This window comes from Phacochoerus africanus, chromosome 4, assembly GCF_016906955.1.
Source record: "Phacochoerus africanus isolate WHEZ1 chromosome 4, ROS_Pafr_v1, whole genome shotgun sequence".
NCBI classification, from domain to species: Eukaryota; Metazoa; Chordata; class Mammalia; order Artiodactyla; family Suidae; genus Phacochoerus; species Phacochoerus africanus.
The window spans coordinates 89,181,032-89,197,234 of NC_062547.1; the positions used below are offsets into that span (position 1 = coordinate 89,181,032).

The 16,203-nt window shown below is 46.6% G+C and overlaps 1 long non-coding RNA gene across 1 annotated transcript; it reads right to left on the reverse strand.

Annotated features, from left to right (window-relative positions):
* Nucleotides 1-7,096: 7,096 nt before the first annotated feature.
* On the reverse strand, nucleotides 7,097-10,419 carry LOC125126133 (uncharacterized). Its single transcript, XR_007134512.1, has 3 exons — nucleotides 9,830-10,419; nucleotides 9,099-9,228; nucleotides 7,097-7,180 (listed from the first exon to the last, which is right to left on the reverse strand). It is a non-coding gene; the product is annotated as an uncharacterized LOC125126133 (long non-coding RNA).
* Between the last annotated feature and the right edge of the window lie 5,784 nt (nucleotides 10,420-16,203).

Below are 16,203 nucleotides of genomic sequence, written 5' to 3' on the forward strand. Positions count from 1 at the left end.
CTTCTTCAAAGAAAAACGAGATGCAGAGAGCAGGAAGAAAGTAAGGAAAAAGGGAAAGATAGGCATGCATACAGAAATTAATTAATTAAGTTGTTAAACAACTATAAGCTCCTAATATGTGCTGGGCCCTGACCTACAAAGCTACAGGCCCTAACCCTGAGGAGTGTACATAACTGTTTCAAAGAGATGCTGGTTATGAGTTGAAATCACGAGAACACACAGGCTTGAACAGTCGGGATGGAAGGGGGCTTCACAGAGGCCAGTCATTTGAGCTAAGCCTTGAAGACTGTAAAAGAGTCTGGCAGGCAGAAAAATGAAAAGAGGGGTGGAGAACACTCCTTGTGCAAAGACCTAGACTCTTAAAACAGCAATTATTTATCATAAAGTAGGCTGGCTCTACACCAATACAGTCACCAAACTTTAGGAAAATATTTCAGCAGACGGTTATAGTTAGGATGACATGGCAGAACATGCACATCTAATTTTGCCCCTCTCTGAAACCCCCTAAAGTAAAAAAATTCCAAAAAAGACATAAACTCACAAAGGTAAGCAGGAAAAGGAGAGAAGATGACAGCGACGTTTTGGAAGCCAGAGAGCAGATGGGCCAGTGGTAAGTGACTCAGCCAACCTGAAAAGGCTGTGCTTCAGCGTCATCGGCGGCAGAGCTGAGAATGAAGCCTGTGCACACTAAGGAATCCTCGAAAGAGACAGCGGCAGGAGGCTCTAGTACTGCAGGGTGGAGAATACAGCTGAAACGAGGGCCAGGAGAAAAGCTGTTAGAGCGTCAGAGCCCTGGGTCTGCTATGGGAAGTGTGGTCCTACCTTGGACCAGCAGTAGCAGCATTACCTGACACTTGTTAAATAAACAGAATCTCAAGCTCCACCCCAGACCTACTGAATCAAAACCTACAGTTCAACTAGATCTCAGGTGATCTGCACGCATATTAAAGTGTGAGGAGCACCCCTCCACTCCAAGCCACAAGGGATAGAAGATGGCTCCTCTCCCACCGAAAAAGATGTTCACTGGTTTATTCTCCAGAAATGGAGATAAGAGACTCTGGACTGAGAGACACTGAGCATGTTTGAGGACAATAAAATGAGAATAAGTGATGCTGTGCTTAGTGATCAATGAATGAAGGGATTCCCAGCCTTCTCCCCCATCTCAGCTTCAAGAAGGATGGCCAGCCATACCTTTACCATTAGAAGAAAGTTGCTATACTCTTCTTTCAAGAACCTGACCTACCAAGGAGAAAATGCCTAAGTACTGATCACAAGGATTCCCCAACATGCCATCCAGATCATCCTACAGTGTGGCTTAAAGGTTACCTGTGTACACAAGGCTTAACATTAGCTTTTTAATCCAAGCCCTTTATTCATGAGCATGCAACCAAAAAAAGCCTCTTACATTAGAGAGAGAGACCAGAACAAACAGAAAAAAAATGCAACTTGGAGAAGACAAGTATTAGGAAAATGAAAACTTCAAAAACATATTATCCTCAAAAGGATATTGTCATCATGAATCAAGGATAAAATTCTGTGAAAAAAGACCATGAGGGAGTGCCTGTCATGGCGCAGTGGTTAACGAATCCGACTAGGAACCACGAGGTTGTGGGTTCGGTCCCTGGCCTTGCTCAGTGGGTTAATGATCCTGCGTTGCTGTAGCTCTGGCATAGGCCGGCAGCTACAGCTCCGATTAGACCCCTAGCCTGGGAACCTCCATATGCCATGGGAGTGGCCCAAGAAAAGGCAAAAAAATAAAAAGAAAAAAAAGAAAAAAGACCGTGAGAAGCTCTCAAAAGATAAAAACATGATGCACACTCTAAAATTCAACAGAAGGATTGGATAGTAACATTGATAAAATCTCTAACAATCAAGCAAAAAGAATAGGAAGGAAAAAAAAACAAACAAGAAAAGTAGAGGACTAGGTCAGGAAGTCCAAGATCCAACTAACAAGCTCCTGCAAGAGACAGCAGGGTAGGGGAAGGGGTAAGTAAGCAGGAGAGAAAATTTTCTAGCCCTGAGGGACATGAGTTTCCAAACTGAAAGGGCCCAATTAGAACATGGCACAATGGATGAAGACAGATCCTGTCCATAGCGTATGGTGTAAATTTCCAGAACACCAAGAACAGAGAAGACTCCAAAGCTTGAAAGCAGGAGGTGAGGCATGGGGTGGATAAGTCACCTACTAAATGATCAAGAATTACAGTAGATTCAGGCAGATCAACAACAATGATGAAAGACAAAGGAGGAATGTTTTTAAAATTCTGAAGGAAAATTTAGTCCCAGCTTAGAAATCTATATCTAGCCAAACCATTAGTCAGGAATTGGGGTCACTCTCAAGAATATAATCTACCAAGATGGAATGGTAGAACAAGAAAGAAGAAACGAGATACCAGGGGCTGAAGATCATCGTAGAAGAGAGGCACTGAAAATCCCAGGATGATGGTGAGAGGAGATGCCAGGAAAATGGCTATGCATAGACATCATCTCTGAGATCATAGTGCCATTTTACCATCTTGTTATCTGAGGACAAAGGTGAAGTGAGCCTGACCTCAGTTCTTTAATCTGCTTGCTTTGTCCTCACCACATTTCTGCCCTCCCCTCCATGCCCTGCTTTTTAAGGCAGCCAGTGGCACCCCTTCAGCCCTGCTCAAATATTCTGCTTCAACTTGCTCTGAGATCTGGGGATAAGTCATGGTGAGCTTAGGAGGGGACTCAATACCCATTCCCTCTGGATATCCCATAACTGGTCTACACTGCAGCATGCCAAAGCCCTGTTATGCTACGTCCCATGTTTCTTAGGACGTACTCATAACCTTGCCCAGAAGGAACTCCTACGAAGGCTCAGGAGTGCTGAGCTGAACTAAGATCCAGAGACTGTTTAACTTATCTTTTCCTGAGAACTTTGGCCATATATAGGCAATAATGATTTTTATTTTCTTTTTAGGGCCGTACCCCCGGCATATGGAGGTTCCCAGGCTAGGGGTCGAATCAGAGCTACAGCTGCTGGCCTGCACCACAGGCACAGCAATACGGGATCTGAGCCATGTCTGTGACCTACACTACAGCTTAGGGCAATGCCAGATCCTTAACCCACTGAGCAAGGCCAGAGATCGAACCAGCAACATCGTGGTTCCTAGTTGGATTCGTTTCCACTGAGCCACAATGGGACCTCCGATATTGATCTTCCTTTGTTCATCTCGTTTTGTGCTTGCTATACAGCTTTCTAAAACAACTAATTTAAATAGGGGTGAAATAAAAACAGGAAACTGAGGGGAAAGAAAAAGCAAAGGGGATGATTTCGGCAATAGTCAAGATCAAGTTACCCCTTGGTAAGGAGAGCAATGAAATTTGAGAGGGACACAGGCTTTTAAGGTTCAAATAATGATACTCTGTTTCTCAGCCTAGGTGGTGTGTATGTAGGTGTCATTTTATCATTATTCTTTTTTTTTTTTTCATTTTCTTTTTTCTTTTAAGGGCCACACCTGTGGAATATAGAAATTCCCAGGCTAGGAGTCAAATTGGAGCTGCAGCTGCCAGCCTATACCACAGCCACAACAACGCTGGATCTGAGCCACATATGCGACCTATACCACAGATTGCAGCAACACCAGATCCTTAACCCACTGAGTCAGGCCAGGTATCAAACCCACATCTTCATGGATACTAGTTGGAATCTAATTCACTGAGCCATAAGAGGAACTACTCATTATTCTTTAAATAGTACATATTTCATACATTCCTCTGTACGATACTACTATTCTCTATTATAAAATAGGACATGTATACAAAAAAGAACATAGCATTTATGTAAGAATGTTTCATAATTAAAATTCATAGGACTTCCCATTGTGGCACAGTGGTAACAAACCCGACTAGTATCCATGAGGAAAAAAGTTTGATCGCTGGCCTTGCTCAGTGGGTTGAGGATCTGGCATTGCAGTGAGCTGTAGTGTAAGTCAAAGAGGTGGTTCGGGTTCCAGGTTGCTGTGGCTGTGGTGCAGGCCAGCAGCTGCTGCTCTGATTTGATCCCTAGCCTGGGAATGTCCATATGCCACAAGTGTGGCCCTAAAAAGCACACACACACACAAAATGTATAAAGAGCTATATTAGGTCTTAGTTTTCACAACATAAATTGGTTTTTGTGTCGTTATCAGTAGTATTTATGCCTAGACATTCAAGGAGTTTCAACCAGTAAGCTCCTGATAAGCCATATACAAAAAAATATACTTATTTGTCTCCACTTTAGTTTCATCATGATGTTAAGCAAAGAATAATCATTCCACATATACATCCGTAAAGACATGAAAATGAAATACATGATTTTGCCCTCCTAGGCAACATTCTAAAAAAGCTAATCCAGGAGTTCCCCTCATGGTTCAGTGGGTTAAGGATCCAGCACTGTCACTGCTATGGCTCTGGTTACAGCTATGACATGGGTTTGATCCCTGGCCTGGGAACTACTACATGCTGCAGCTGCAGCAAATAAATAAATAAAGAAGCTATTCCAGAGCCAGACATACCTATAACTCGGGAACTTGGGAATTTAAGGGTTGGTTGACAGACTGGTTCCCAACTCAGAGGGAATGTGAAACATTTAAAAAGAGCTCACATGAGACAGTAATCACAAAAGAAACCTTCTTTAAGCATTTTTTTCATATACAAATGGGTGGATTTACTAAAGCTGAGAAACAGATATTCAAATGGGAATCAGCTAGCCACCAGATAGCAGATTTCAATACTATACTTTTGTATAGTTTTTAGTATTAGGGACAATTTTTTTTTAAGTCTTCTAAGAATCTTTTGGAAAGACTTTCAAACGTTTTCACCTATCCTCATGTAAAGGCCTTTCTCCCTAACACTAACCCTGGCCACCATCTGTCATAACTTTCCTTCCCAAAGTAGGCATCAGGAGGTTCTGGGAGAAGAAGGGGAGCCAGCCAGCAATGCATTGACAGCTGGGATGGCCCCGCTGTGGTCCTGTGGAAAGAGAGGGTCTTGTGGGCTCCAGGGCCTCTGAGGAGCTGGGCAGTGGCACCACTCTCCGGTAGCAACTAGGAAATTGGTCTGCCGTGCCACTGTAAGCAGACCCTGATCCCTGAGTCCCAGAGGGCTGTCAAGAAGAAACAACAAAGGCTTACACTTTGCTCATTATAAACACTTTGAATGCCCACTGGGCTGCTTACTTTTTAAATTGTTCACATTTAATAGAGCAATTTTGAAACTGTTTAAACATTAATTTTTTTCAGAGAAAAAAAGGTGTCAGGTACTTTACTTTCCATGTGTATGCATGTTAGGTTTCCTAGTGTCCCATTCTTTAGTCAGTACTGTACTGGAATAATCTCCTCTCTTCACGCCTTCACCCTCTTTCAGTCCATTCTTTTATCTTGCCTCATCCATTGCACGTCAAAACGGCCGATACTGAAGTTTGACCCATTTCACAGAGGTAAGCCTCACCTGGGATAAAGAGCACTTCTCTAGCCTACAATGATCCTAGTTCAGAAACTTTCCTGTCCTGTCTTCACACTGAGCACCCCATGCTGTTCCCATGTTAACATTCAGTCAGACTGTTCTAATCTAGCTTATAAATGATTCCCAGTCCAGTTACACCTTCCGAATAGATAGCACTTCAACTGGAGAAAGTTCGAGGATCAGGCAGACTCAGATTTCCATCTATCTCATTTCTCCTGCTAAACTGCTCTATGCTCTGGTCAAAACTCTCAGCCTCTCAGAGTCTTGAGTTCCTTATCTGTGGAAGGCAATCATAAAACACTCATCCCCTGCAGGCTGGTGATGAAATTAGACCATGTTCAGAAAAAAGACCTTCCTGTTGTGCCTTTCTACCCACTACATTCCTCTTTTAAAAATTTTTATCTCGGAATTTAGCAATCTTTTATTTTTATCATGTCTATTATTTTTTTTAGAGCTGCACCTGCAGCATGTGGAAGTTTGCAGGCTAGGGGTTGAATTGGAGCTGCAGATGCTGGCCCATGTCACAGCTATAGCAACACCAGTCCAAGCCTCGTCTGCAAGCCACACCACAGCTCACGGCAAGGCCGGATCCTTAACCAACTGAACGAGGTCAGGGATCAAACCTGCATGCCCATGGACACTAGTCAGGTTTGTAACCCACCAAGCCACAACAGGAACTCCCAATTTTTATCATGTCTCTAATCCACAGGCTATTTAAATAACATGAAATCCGTACAATATGTTTTTAGAATCTGTAAATAATGTTTTGTAAACATAAATGGAATCTAATAAATAAAATACAAAAAGATATCCTTTAGGTGTATTTTCCTTATAATTTCCAAAGACAATAATTTCAGCACTCTTATAAGATATTATTAAACAGCTGAATAAACTGCTTTTTATTTTAAAATTAGAATGTCTTTAACATTGCTTGTTATTCATCATGGCATAGTTACTCTTTTAGTGCCTCTCTCCAACTCCCTAGGCCCCACTAAAATTACGGTTTAGCGATTTTTTAAAAAAAGACACATAATCTGAAGAACAAAGAAAACTGGAAGAGAGCTATGATCAGCTGACTGATTTCAAACAAGCTGTGGAAACAGAGAGGGGTGATGGCGTGATAAACTGCCTTAGCACAGCAGAGGCTGCAACATAAAGCACACGTAGAGATGGCTCAGTGAGAAGAGAACCAGCTCACCCACAGGACCCAGAAAGCCTAGGACGTGGAGGGAGCTAAGCAAATGACACAAAGTGGCAATGAGGCACAGGGCTGAACAGGACAGGACGGTTGGATAGAACAACCAGACCTCCAGAGCTTTACCTCACCCCACGTAGACAACCACTCTCCTAGGCAAGAAAACATTGTTCATTGTCTGAACAGATTGATGAGGAAGGCTCCAACCTTGGAGGCAGCATGTTGAAAATGGGAGCAAGTGAGAGTCTACAGGCTGAAGGGTGGAATTCCCAGCTACCAGGGGACTGGAAGGCAGGAAAAAGAAGTAAAAAGGCCTGGATCTTAGAATTGTGAGCCTTATTAAAAATATCTGATGATAAATGAAGCAATTCAAACCGCAACTGCATTTACCTCTCCAGACACCCACTCTAAATGAAAATAGCAAGTTACCTGAAAACATTATTCAAAATTTCATACTTCACTGATGTCTCCTCTCCCTGGGTGAGTTTTCTGTCAGCCAGCTGTCAGTTCCTACTGAAGGAAATCAAAGCTATTCAGAGCCACATAAATACCAATAATTTGTTCCACACATCTCTCCCATTTGGAGTCTAGTTTTTTAATTCCTTGTTAAAAAAGATCTCCACAGTGTGCAGTTAATCATATTTCACCGATTATGAATCTGTAAAGTATCTGGAGTGGGTTCTGTGCATTGCAAACGTGTGTGTGTGTGTGTGTGTGTGTGTACTGGGTTCTGTGCATTGCAAATGTGTGTGTGTGTGTGTGTGTGTGTGTGTGTGTGTGTGTGGAAGGAAGAGGATCACCTGCCCTGCAAGGACTGCTGGGGCTGGGAAGGCTGTGGTACTCACCTTTTCCACCTCATTCTGTGCAGATGAGGCAGCCAAGAAGAGAAAGGGGGGAGAACTCCAGAACTCACTCCTCTTACTCAGCTGTTTGCCAGGACTTAACTAGATAGTCCTATGTCCATCCTGTCTCTTAAGCCTCCTTGCTTCTTGGATACCCGCTTCCCACAGAGTAGAATTCTGTTTTGAGCACCTGATTTATGTAGTATCCACCAAAGCCCTTCCCACATGGGCTGAGGTGCTTTAAAAGCCTCTTGAGAGGATAGGCTTGGCCTTTCCTATGGATTTTTCTCCCTAAGGCCCCAAGTTTTCCTTTCATTGAAAGAAATTTTATTCTCCTTTGAGCCTCTTACTTCAGTTCTAAAAATGATGTTTCCTCCCCAAAAGCTATCATGGCCAGATAAAGAGCTGAAGTAAGAGGCTCAAAGGAGCTGAAGTAAGAGGCTCAAAGGAGAATAAAGAGGGCAACAAGAGATGAAATTGACAAATGGGCTTCAAGCTGGAAATTCAGCCCCTCACTCTTGCCCCAGGTTGCCCTGTCTGTGCTGCCCACAAGCAGACCAGAGCATGCTCAGAGGAGGCAGCAGGTTATGTATCAAGGATGGGCTCTGTTTCCTCCTAAGTTACCACCCCTTGAGAAACTGTTCCTCTGAGCCTGTTTCTGCATCTCTAAAATGGGAATAATATCTACTTTACTGAAGATGATTGTGAGGATTTTAAAAGATCCTAATATACTTGCCACTTAGGAATTCAATAAATATCCATTCCTAAACATGAATTACTAAACTTGAATGCTCTGGGCTACCAGGCTCTGAGAATGAAGGCCAAGATGCCTATACCAATGGTCCTCCACCTTCTGTGGGTGTAAGAATCACATGGAGAGCTTGTTAATAAGATTCCAGGCTCCTGTCCCAATAGGGGTGTTTCCTGTGCACACTGGAAAAAGTCTGCAACCAACTCTCCATTCTTCATCCCAGTCCCACTTCTGATTAGCTATCAGTCCCTGCCTCAGGCTGTTTGCATCATCACCTCCAGGTCATTTGATGCTCAACTCTCCTGCAGGAGTTAAGGAAAGTGATGCCTGCCATGTCTAGAAAGGGGCAAAGGGGGCCCACAGGTCCAGAGAAGGGTACAGCCTTGAGTTAGCACAGGCCAGTGAGGAGGTCTGCTGTCCTGTCCTTCCCAGACAGGTCTCAGAAAGCCCAGAATTGTAGTGGACAGCCCAGGCCAGGATGCAGGGGCCGCTTGCACCCAGAATGAGGTAAGCCTGCCTGCCACAAGCAAAATATGTGTTCCCTCCCCATGCAAGGAAAGGGGCAGAGCCGAGGAGAAAAAAAAAGATGCAGTTGATTGTCCCAGGAAAAGTGTTCTCTGACACGTAAGAAACATTTAGAAACTGCCAGAGAAGGAAGAGTAGCTGGTAAAGTTTGCTGTCTTCACCACACGTACCCAAAAAAAGGGTTGGTTACCTCTGGTTACTTCAGCTGTCCCCCAGGTCTCTGGGGCTGGGCTCTGGGGCAGCCGCACCCCCATCTCTCTCTCATAACCCCCCTTCCCAGCCCCCACACACATAAAGACACGCAAATCTATACCTCCAAGTCCCAGGGAACCAAGGTGATGGGGTTTCCAGGCTGTTGAGGATTCTGACAGCGTCTTCACTGTTTCCCCTGGCTCTGTTTCCTCAGTTTTTCCTGAGACCGCGGAGGGAGCAAGGTCGAGGTGCTGTCGGAGAAGGGCAAAGGAAGGTGACTGGGGCGACAGCATCAGTACACCGATGGGGGAGGGTGCGCGTTTCGTCGCCTCGTCCCTGAGCCAAGGCAGGCAGCTGGCGGGCTCAGGCGATCTCCATCCATCAGAAAGGGGTTCTACCCAGAGCGGCTGCCGCTCGCCAGTAGGACACGGCCCTCCTTCGGTAAATGGCACTCCCGAGGAGGAGCAGCCATTGCCCCCATACTAGGGCAGGCGCACCTCTGGACCCCAGCTCTCCCCAAAGAGGTCTCGGGGTGAGGGGTGGGGGAGTCCGGGCCAAGCTGTGCGCCCCCAACAGGCTTCGGGGACCCAGCTCCCTGCCCCTGTGGAGCTCGCATTTGTCGAACCAGTGGCTACAAACAGCTCCGCAGCCCGCACCAACCCGCCCTCCGCACTCAGCTTGCACCTCCCGCAACCCGGCTGCCTGAGGCACCTGCGGAGACGCGCCCAAGTCGGACCCTCAGACCCGCGCGCTCCTGCGACCGCGAGCGCGCCGCTCCCACTGCGGCGCTAACTCGCGCCCGCGAGGCCCCTGCCCGGATCCTCCCAGCCGCCGGCTGCCCTCAGGACTTACCCCGCACTGCAAGGCCAAGAAGGAGGTGAAACCAGCATGCCAGAGGGGTCCAAGCCCGCGCCGCCGCAAAGCCGGAGCCGATAACGGGCGGGGATTGCCAGAGGCGGCAGAGTGGGCTCCGTGAGGCGCGCCCGGGAAGGCGGGGCACAGTCTCTGGATAGTGCCCAGCGCTCCGGCGGCCCTCGGTGGATGCCAGGTCTCTGTAGTGACAGGGTGCGCGGGAAATGCTGGCTCCCAGGGCCTCAGCGTACCAGGCGGGGCGCACGGAGGTCGCCAGGCCCGGGCTGCGTGTTCCGCGCCCTCCTCCCGGTAGCCAACAAGCTAACCAAAGTTTCCCCAAGTGCAGCCCCGCACAGCCGGCGCCGCACCCTGACCTGAGAGGCGCTGCCGAGTCGGTGAGGCGCCTCTTTTCTCCTTTGCTCCGCTCGGACTCTCCGCGCCGGCGGCCCCAGAACACCGTCCGGGCTAGCTTGTGGTCTTCGGTGGCTCTTCGGGGGCTCGAGTTGCAGCGTCGCAGATCCCGGTAGGTGCCGCCCTGTTCCCGCCCCCGCTTGGCGGAGAGAGGCTGGCGGCAGACCCCGAGCGGCTAAGCGTCGGAGAGGGGGCCGGGAGGCGCGCACCTCGCCAGACGCCGGGGCTGCGCCGCGTTTCCGCTGGGAGTGACGCGCTGGCTCCCGGCTGTGCTGCAGGTGGGGGTGGCGGGGCCAAAGTCTTTTATGGCCCCGGAGGTCAAAGCCTGGCCTTTGAAGCTCCGCCTTCTGTCCCCACAAGTATCCCGCAGCCCCTATTCCCACACCGCGCTTTGGCCGGGGCGACTTGGTCCAGAGCAGGGGCGTTGAGTCTTTCCACTGCAAAGAGAGGGTCACCCCTACATCGCTCCGTCCATGTCTGTATCCCTTCTCCCAGCTCATTTCCACCCGGCTGGGCTATGTGTCTGTCCCCCACGGGTCCCTGGTCCGTACCCTTTCTTGGTAAAGTCGGAGTCTCAGTTCAGGTTGAGGTGTTGGTGAAGCAACTGTTCTTTTTGTTTTTATGAGTTTATAACTTTATGATACTATTATTAGAACATTAATGCATATTAATTAACCACATTCCGCAACATATATTTTATGTATTAAACTCCACTGTGATTTAAAAGAGACAGAATTAAGAAGCAGTGGTTTCACCTCATTTATCAGGGATCGACTGGTGGAGAAAAGGCCATGACCATTTTTGTTGTTGTTGTTCAGATGACGTCAATTAAAAATAATTTACGGAGTTCTCTTGTGGCGCAGAGGGTTAAGGATCTGGCCTTGTCACTGCAGCACCTTCGGTTGCTGCAGTGGCCCCAGTTTGATCCCTGGCCTGGGAGCTTACACATGCCCGGCTAGCCAAATAATAATAATAATAATAATAATAATAATAATAATAATAATAATAATAATACTTTGGGATCCATGAGGATGCGGGTTCCATCCCTGGCCTTGCTCAGTGGGTGGCCAATCCAGCATTGCCGTGAGCTGGGATCCTGAGTTGCTGTGGCTGTGGTGTAGCCCGGCAACTGCAACTCTGTTTGGACCCCTAGCCTAGGAACTTCTATATGCTGTGGACTGGCCCTAAAAAGTAAAATAATAATAGTAATAATAGTTTGTAATTTTGAGTCCTCAAAGGGGGAAAGTGGACTTACCTCTGGGCAGGTTTCCTTTATTTAGGAAAATAACCCACTAGAACTGGCCCTTTAGTAAATAGTTCTTAAGCCAATTCACAGGACATTTAAGTCCTAGTGCTGGTCTCTAGGAGCTGGAATCCTGGATCTAGGTTGCCAGTTGACCACACCTGCTTGTTTGCGGCTATTGGAGATTCCCAGGAAGGGACTGGGCAAATTTGCGCGAAGGCACAGTTATCCTTTCCCCCATTAAAAAGTTTTTTATTAATGTATAGTAGATATTAATAGCTGCACATTTCACAATTTCAATGATTTTGCTCAAAGAGAAGCATCATTAAGATCCAGAGACAGAATATCACCATTTCTCCAGAAGACACACATATTCCTCCCTTCCAGAGAGGGGCTTCAATCAGTATGATTACTTTTGCTTGTATTTGCACTTTATAGCAATTGAATCGTACAGTATATACCCCGTTTCTGGCTTCCTTCATTCAATCTGATGTTGAAGTGATGCATACTGTCTATGGATTTAGCGTGTTCATTCCTTTTGCTATACAGTATTCCACTTTGTGAATGTACCTCAATTTATTCATTTTATCACTGATGTGCGTTTGGGTGATTCTCAAGTTTGGGACATTACAAATAATGCCACTAGGAACATTATAGCAGATGTCTTTGGTGAACATATATACACATTTCCATTGGGTACATCCCTAGGAGGGGAATCGCAAATCATGAAGCAGGCGTATATGTTCAGCTTCTGTAGATGCTGCCCAACAGCTTTTCAAAGTAAATGATTTAATGTTCACTCTTAGTTTATTAGTTTCTTAATGCTGCTTGTGACAAATTACCACGACCTTAGCTTAAAACAACACAAGTTTGTTTTCTTACCGTTCTGGAGGTCGTGTCCAAGTTGGGTTTTGTGTGACTAAAATTAAAGTGGCTGGATTGCTTCCGGAGGCTCTAGGGGGTAATCCATTTCCTTGCCTTTCCTAGAGGCTGCCTGCCTTCCTTGGCTGGTGGCCCCTACTCCCTCCATATCTCAATTTCTCACTCTCTCAGCTCTGCTTCCATGGTCACATGTCTTTATTTCCCTCTGCTTCTTTTTATCCTCTTGCTTCGCTCTCATAAGGACCTTTGCGATTACACTGAGTCCGCTCAGGTGATCCAGAATAATTGCCGATGTCAAGATCCTTAGTTTAATCACATCTTGCAAAGTTCCTTTTGTGACATATTCATAGATTCCAGGGATTAGGGTGTGAACCCCTCTTTGGGGAAGATATTACTCGGCCTATCCTGCCTATCAGTGGGGTATTGAAACCCATTGGATGGATGGAGAGAGGCTGGACTGGGTGGGGTGGAAGAGTGAACAATGAAGCCCTGAGATGCAGTTCACCTGGAGGATCAGTGCTGTTGACTTGAGTTCTGTGTCAGGGCTGGTAGGCAGGGGAGGGAGACAGAGGCTGAAACACTGCAATCCTGGCACCACCAACATGTCCGAGGCAAAGGGCTTTCCTATAGCAAATGAGAGACCAGATCAATTTGGGCCTGGGTACCTTGCTGAGCGATACATTAGGGAAGGCAGACTCTCCTCTGTGGGAGTCAGGAACTGCAAGAAAACAATGGAGAACAGATCACATTTGATAGCGAGGGCAAGGCCCTGTCAGGGGACCCTGCCGCTAATCCATGCCATGTCCATGTCTTTGTTCCAAATTCTCAAGGAGAGCATCAGATCTTTGGAATCTCCTTTTACCTCACTCTTTTCAAATTGTGATTGACTGCTTGATTCTACTGGATGGTTCTGTGTCTCCTCTTTCTTAATTTATTTCCTCTATTTGTTGGTACATATACCAGTAACTTCCTAGAAAGTGTATGTGAAAGGTAAGTTTTGAGACCTTGCATTTCGGAAAAGGTCTCTATATTCCACTCTAACACTTGTTTGATAATTTTTCTGGGTATAAAAATTCTAAGTTGGAAATGGTTGTTCTTCAGAAATCTGCAGGCATTCTTCCTTTGTCTTCTAGTTCCCAGAGCTATTGAGAGAAAACCTGAAGCCATTCTGATTCTTGATCTTTTAGTTTGGACATCTTCTTCTCTCTCTCTTTGGAATTATGCAGGATTTACTCTTTTCTACAGTGGTTTAAATTTCACTGTTATTTGCCCTAGTCTGAGTCTATTTTCTGTAATGTTTTAGGAACTTAATAAGCCCTTTATATCCGGAAACTCATGTTGTTCAGTTTGGGGCAGTTTACTTGGAAAGCAAGATTTTTAACTTTGAAGACAAAGCACAGATGACTTAATTGTAATTGCAGAAGAGAATAACTTTTTATCAACCTTAATGATGTAAAAATAAAAGTACAGGAGTTCCCTGGTGACCTAGTGGTTAAAGATCCAGCATTGTCATTCCTGTGGTGTTGTGGGTTCAGTCCCTGGCCTGGGAACTTCTGCATGCTTCAGTGAGGCTGGTTCTTCCCTTCCTTTTTTTTATCCCCCTCCTTCTCCCCCCTTCTCCCCTCCTCTCCCTTCCTCCCCTTTTCCCCCTCCCTCTTACCCCTTCTCTCCTTTCCCCTCTCCTTCTCCCCTCCCCCTCCTCCCCTTTCCCCTCCTCCTTCTCCTCTCCCTTTTCCTTCTCCCTCCTCCCCCTCCTCTCCTGTCCCTTCCCCTTCCTCCCTATCACCCTTCCTCTCCCCTCTTCCTCCCCTTTCCCCCTCCTCTCCTTTCCACCTCCCACTCCCCTCCTCCCCTGTCCCCCTCTTCCCCCTCTCCTCTCCCTTTTCCTTCTCCCTCCTCCTTTTCCTCCCCTTTCCACCTCCTCCTCCCCTCTCCCTTCCTCCCTTTCCCCCCTTTCCCTCTTCCCCCTCCCCCTCCTCCCTTTCCCCTCTCCCCTCCCCCTTCTCTCCCCTTCCCCCCTCCTTTTCCCTCCCCTCTTCTTCCTCCTTCTTCTCTCTTTCCCCCTTCTTCCCACTCCCTCTCCCCTTTCTCCCTCCCTTCTCCTTCCTTCCCTCCCTTCCTGGGACACCCCTCAGGAGGGCTGTTCTGACCCCAGTTCAGACCAGGAGGAGCTCTCTCCCTCTCAGCCTTGCCAGCCCAGGACCCACCCCCCCCCCACCTTCTCAACGATACAGGAAAATATTTAGTTTTAGCTCTTGAGATGCAAATACATGTTTCAAGACCACTTTCACTTAAGATTCAAACGCAGTGACTATTATCTTGGGTGAGGATTCTCTTTGGGATAGGAAAGGCTGTAGGACAATCTTCAGTGCTGTGCCTCTTGTCACACTGAGCAAAAAAGAGCTTGTTTTGCTTCCTATACTTATTATTTTCTTCCTCCCGGTTCCTGTCTTCAAGTCTCCCCTTTTCCGCACACTGTCCTAGCTTGAGGGGAGACCCCTGGCTGAGCCTTTCCCCAACCTTTTCTAAACCTTCGAAGCTTAAAGTGGAGATAGGCTGCTATTTCCAAATTGCCAGCAGTTTTCTGATTCATCCTTTGGAGAAAATTGCTTTCCTGTTGTGGGAAGGCAGAAATGCTCCTGATGTGCTAAAAAGATCAGAAGTTAGGGCTAACACCTCCATTTAAGAGTTCATGCTTATGTACAGCAGAAATTAACATAGCATTGTGACTCAACGATACTTCAATTAAAAAAAAAAGCAGTCGGAAGTTCACACTGTGGTGCAGTGGAAACAATCCAACTAGGATCCATGAGGACACAGATTTGATCTCTGGCCTGGCTCAGTGGGTTAAGGATCCGGTGTTGCCAAGAGCTGTGGTGTAGGTGGCAGACGTGGCTTGGATCTGGTGTTGGTGTTGCTGTGCCTGTGGTATAGGCTGGCAGCTGCAGCTCCAATTTGACTCCTAGCCTGGGAAATTCCATATGCTGAGGGTGTGGCCCTAAAAAGACAGACAAAAACAAAAACAAAAAGAGGCCATGCTAAAATCCATGAGCCTGAGACTTGAATGTGACTGGTCTCCCCCAAACCCCCCTGTCCACAGACAGGTCCCACACAACTCATGATAGGAAGGAAGAAAAGTTGTCATGAAAGAAGAGCTTTCTAATAGCCTTTGAAGGTTACCAGGTACCTATTAAGTATGTTTTACATCCAACATGTGGTCCTTAAGCCGCATTCCATGGGCCAGGCCATCTTCCCTGGTAACAGCTAGGCCTCTGTATCTCCTCCATTTCTGAGCAAATGAATATTGAATGTGGCACTTTTGGTTTGAAGACTAAGCCCTTCATTGTTGAGAGGTCCCTCTATACATTGGCTTCTATACATTGGTGATATTAAAAAAGGTTGGAATTTTTTTTTAATTTTGTCTTTTTGCCTTTTTTTTTTTTCTAGGGCTGCACCCGTGGCATATGGAGGTTCCCAGGCTAGGGGTCTAATCGGAGCTATAGCCGCTGGCCTACGCCAGAGCCACAGCAACGCAGGGATCCAAGCCGCATCTGTGACCTACACCACAGCTCACGGCAGCACCAGATCCTTAACCCACTGAGCAAGGCCAGGAATGGAACCTGCATCTTCATGGTTCCTAGTTGGATTCATTTCTGCTATGCCACGATGGGAACTCCAATTCACAGAGGGTTCCTTAACCACTGAGCCATGAAGGGAACTCCCTGCTTGTTTTTTTCAATAGAACAGCAGTTTTCCTTGGTGCCTACCCTATGGTTTCCCCTTGCATTCATTAGCTTGCATTGGGTCATACCTCTACCATAAGGAAAGCAAGATTTTT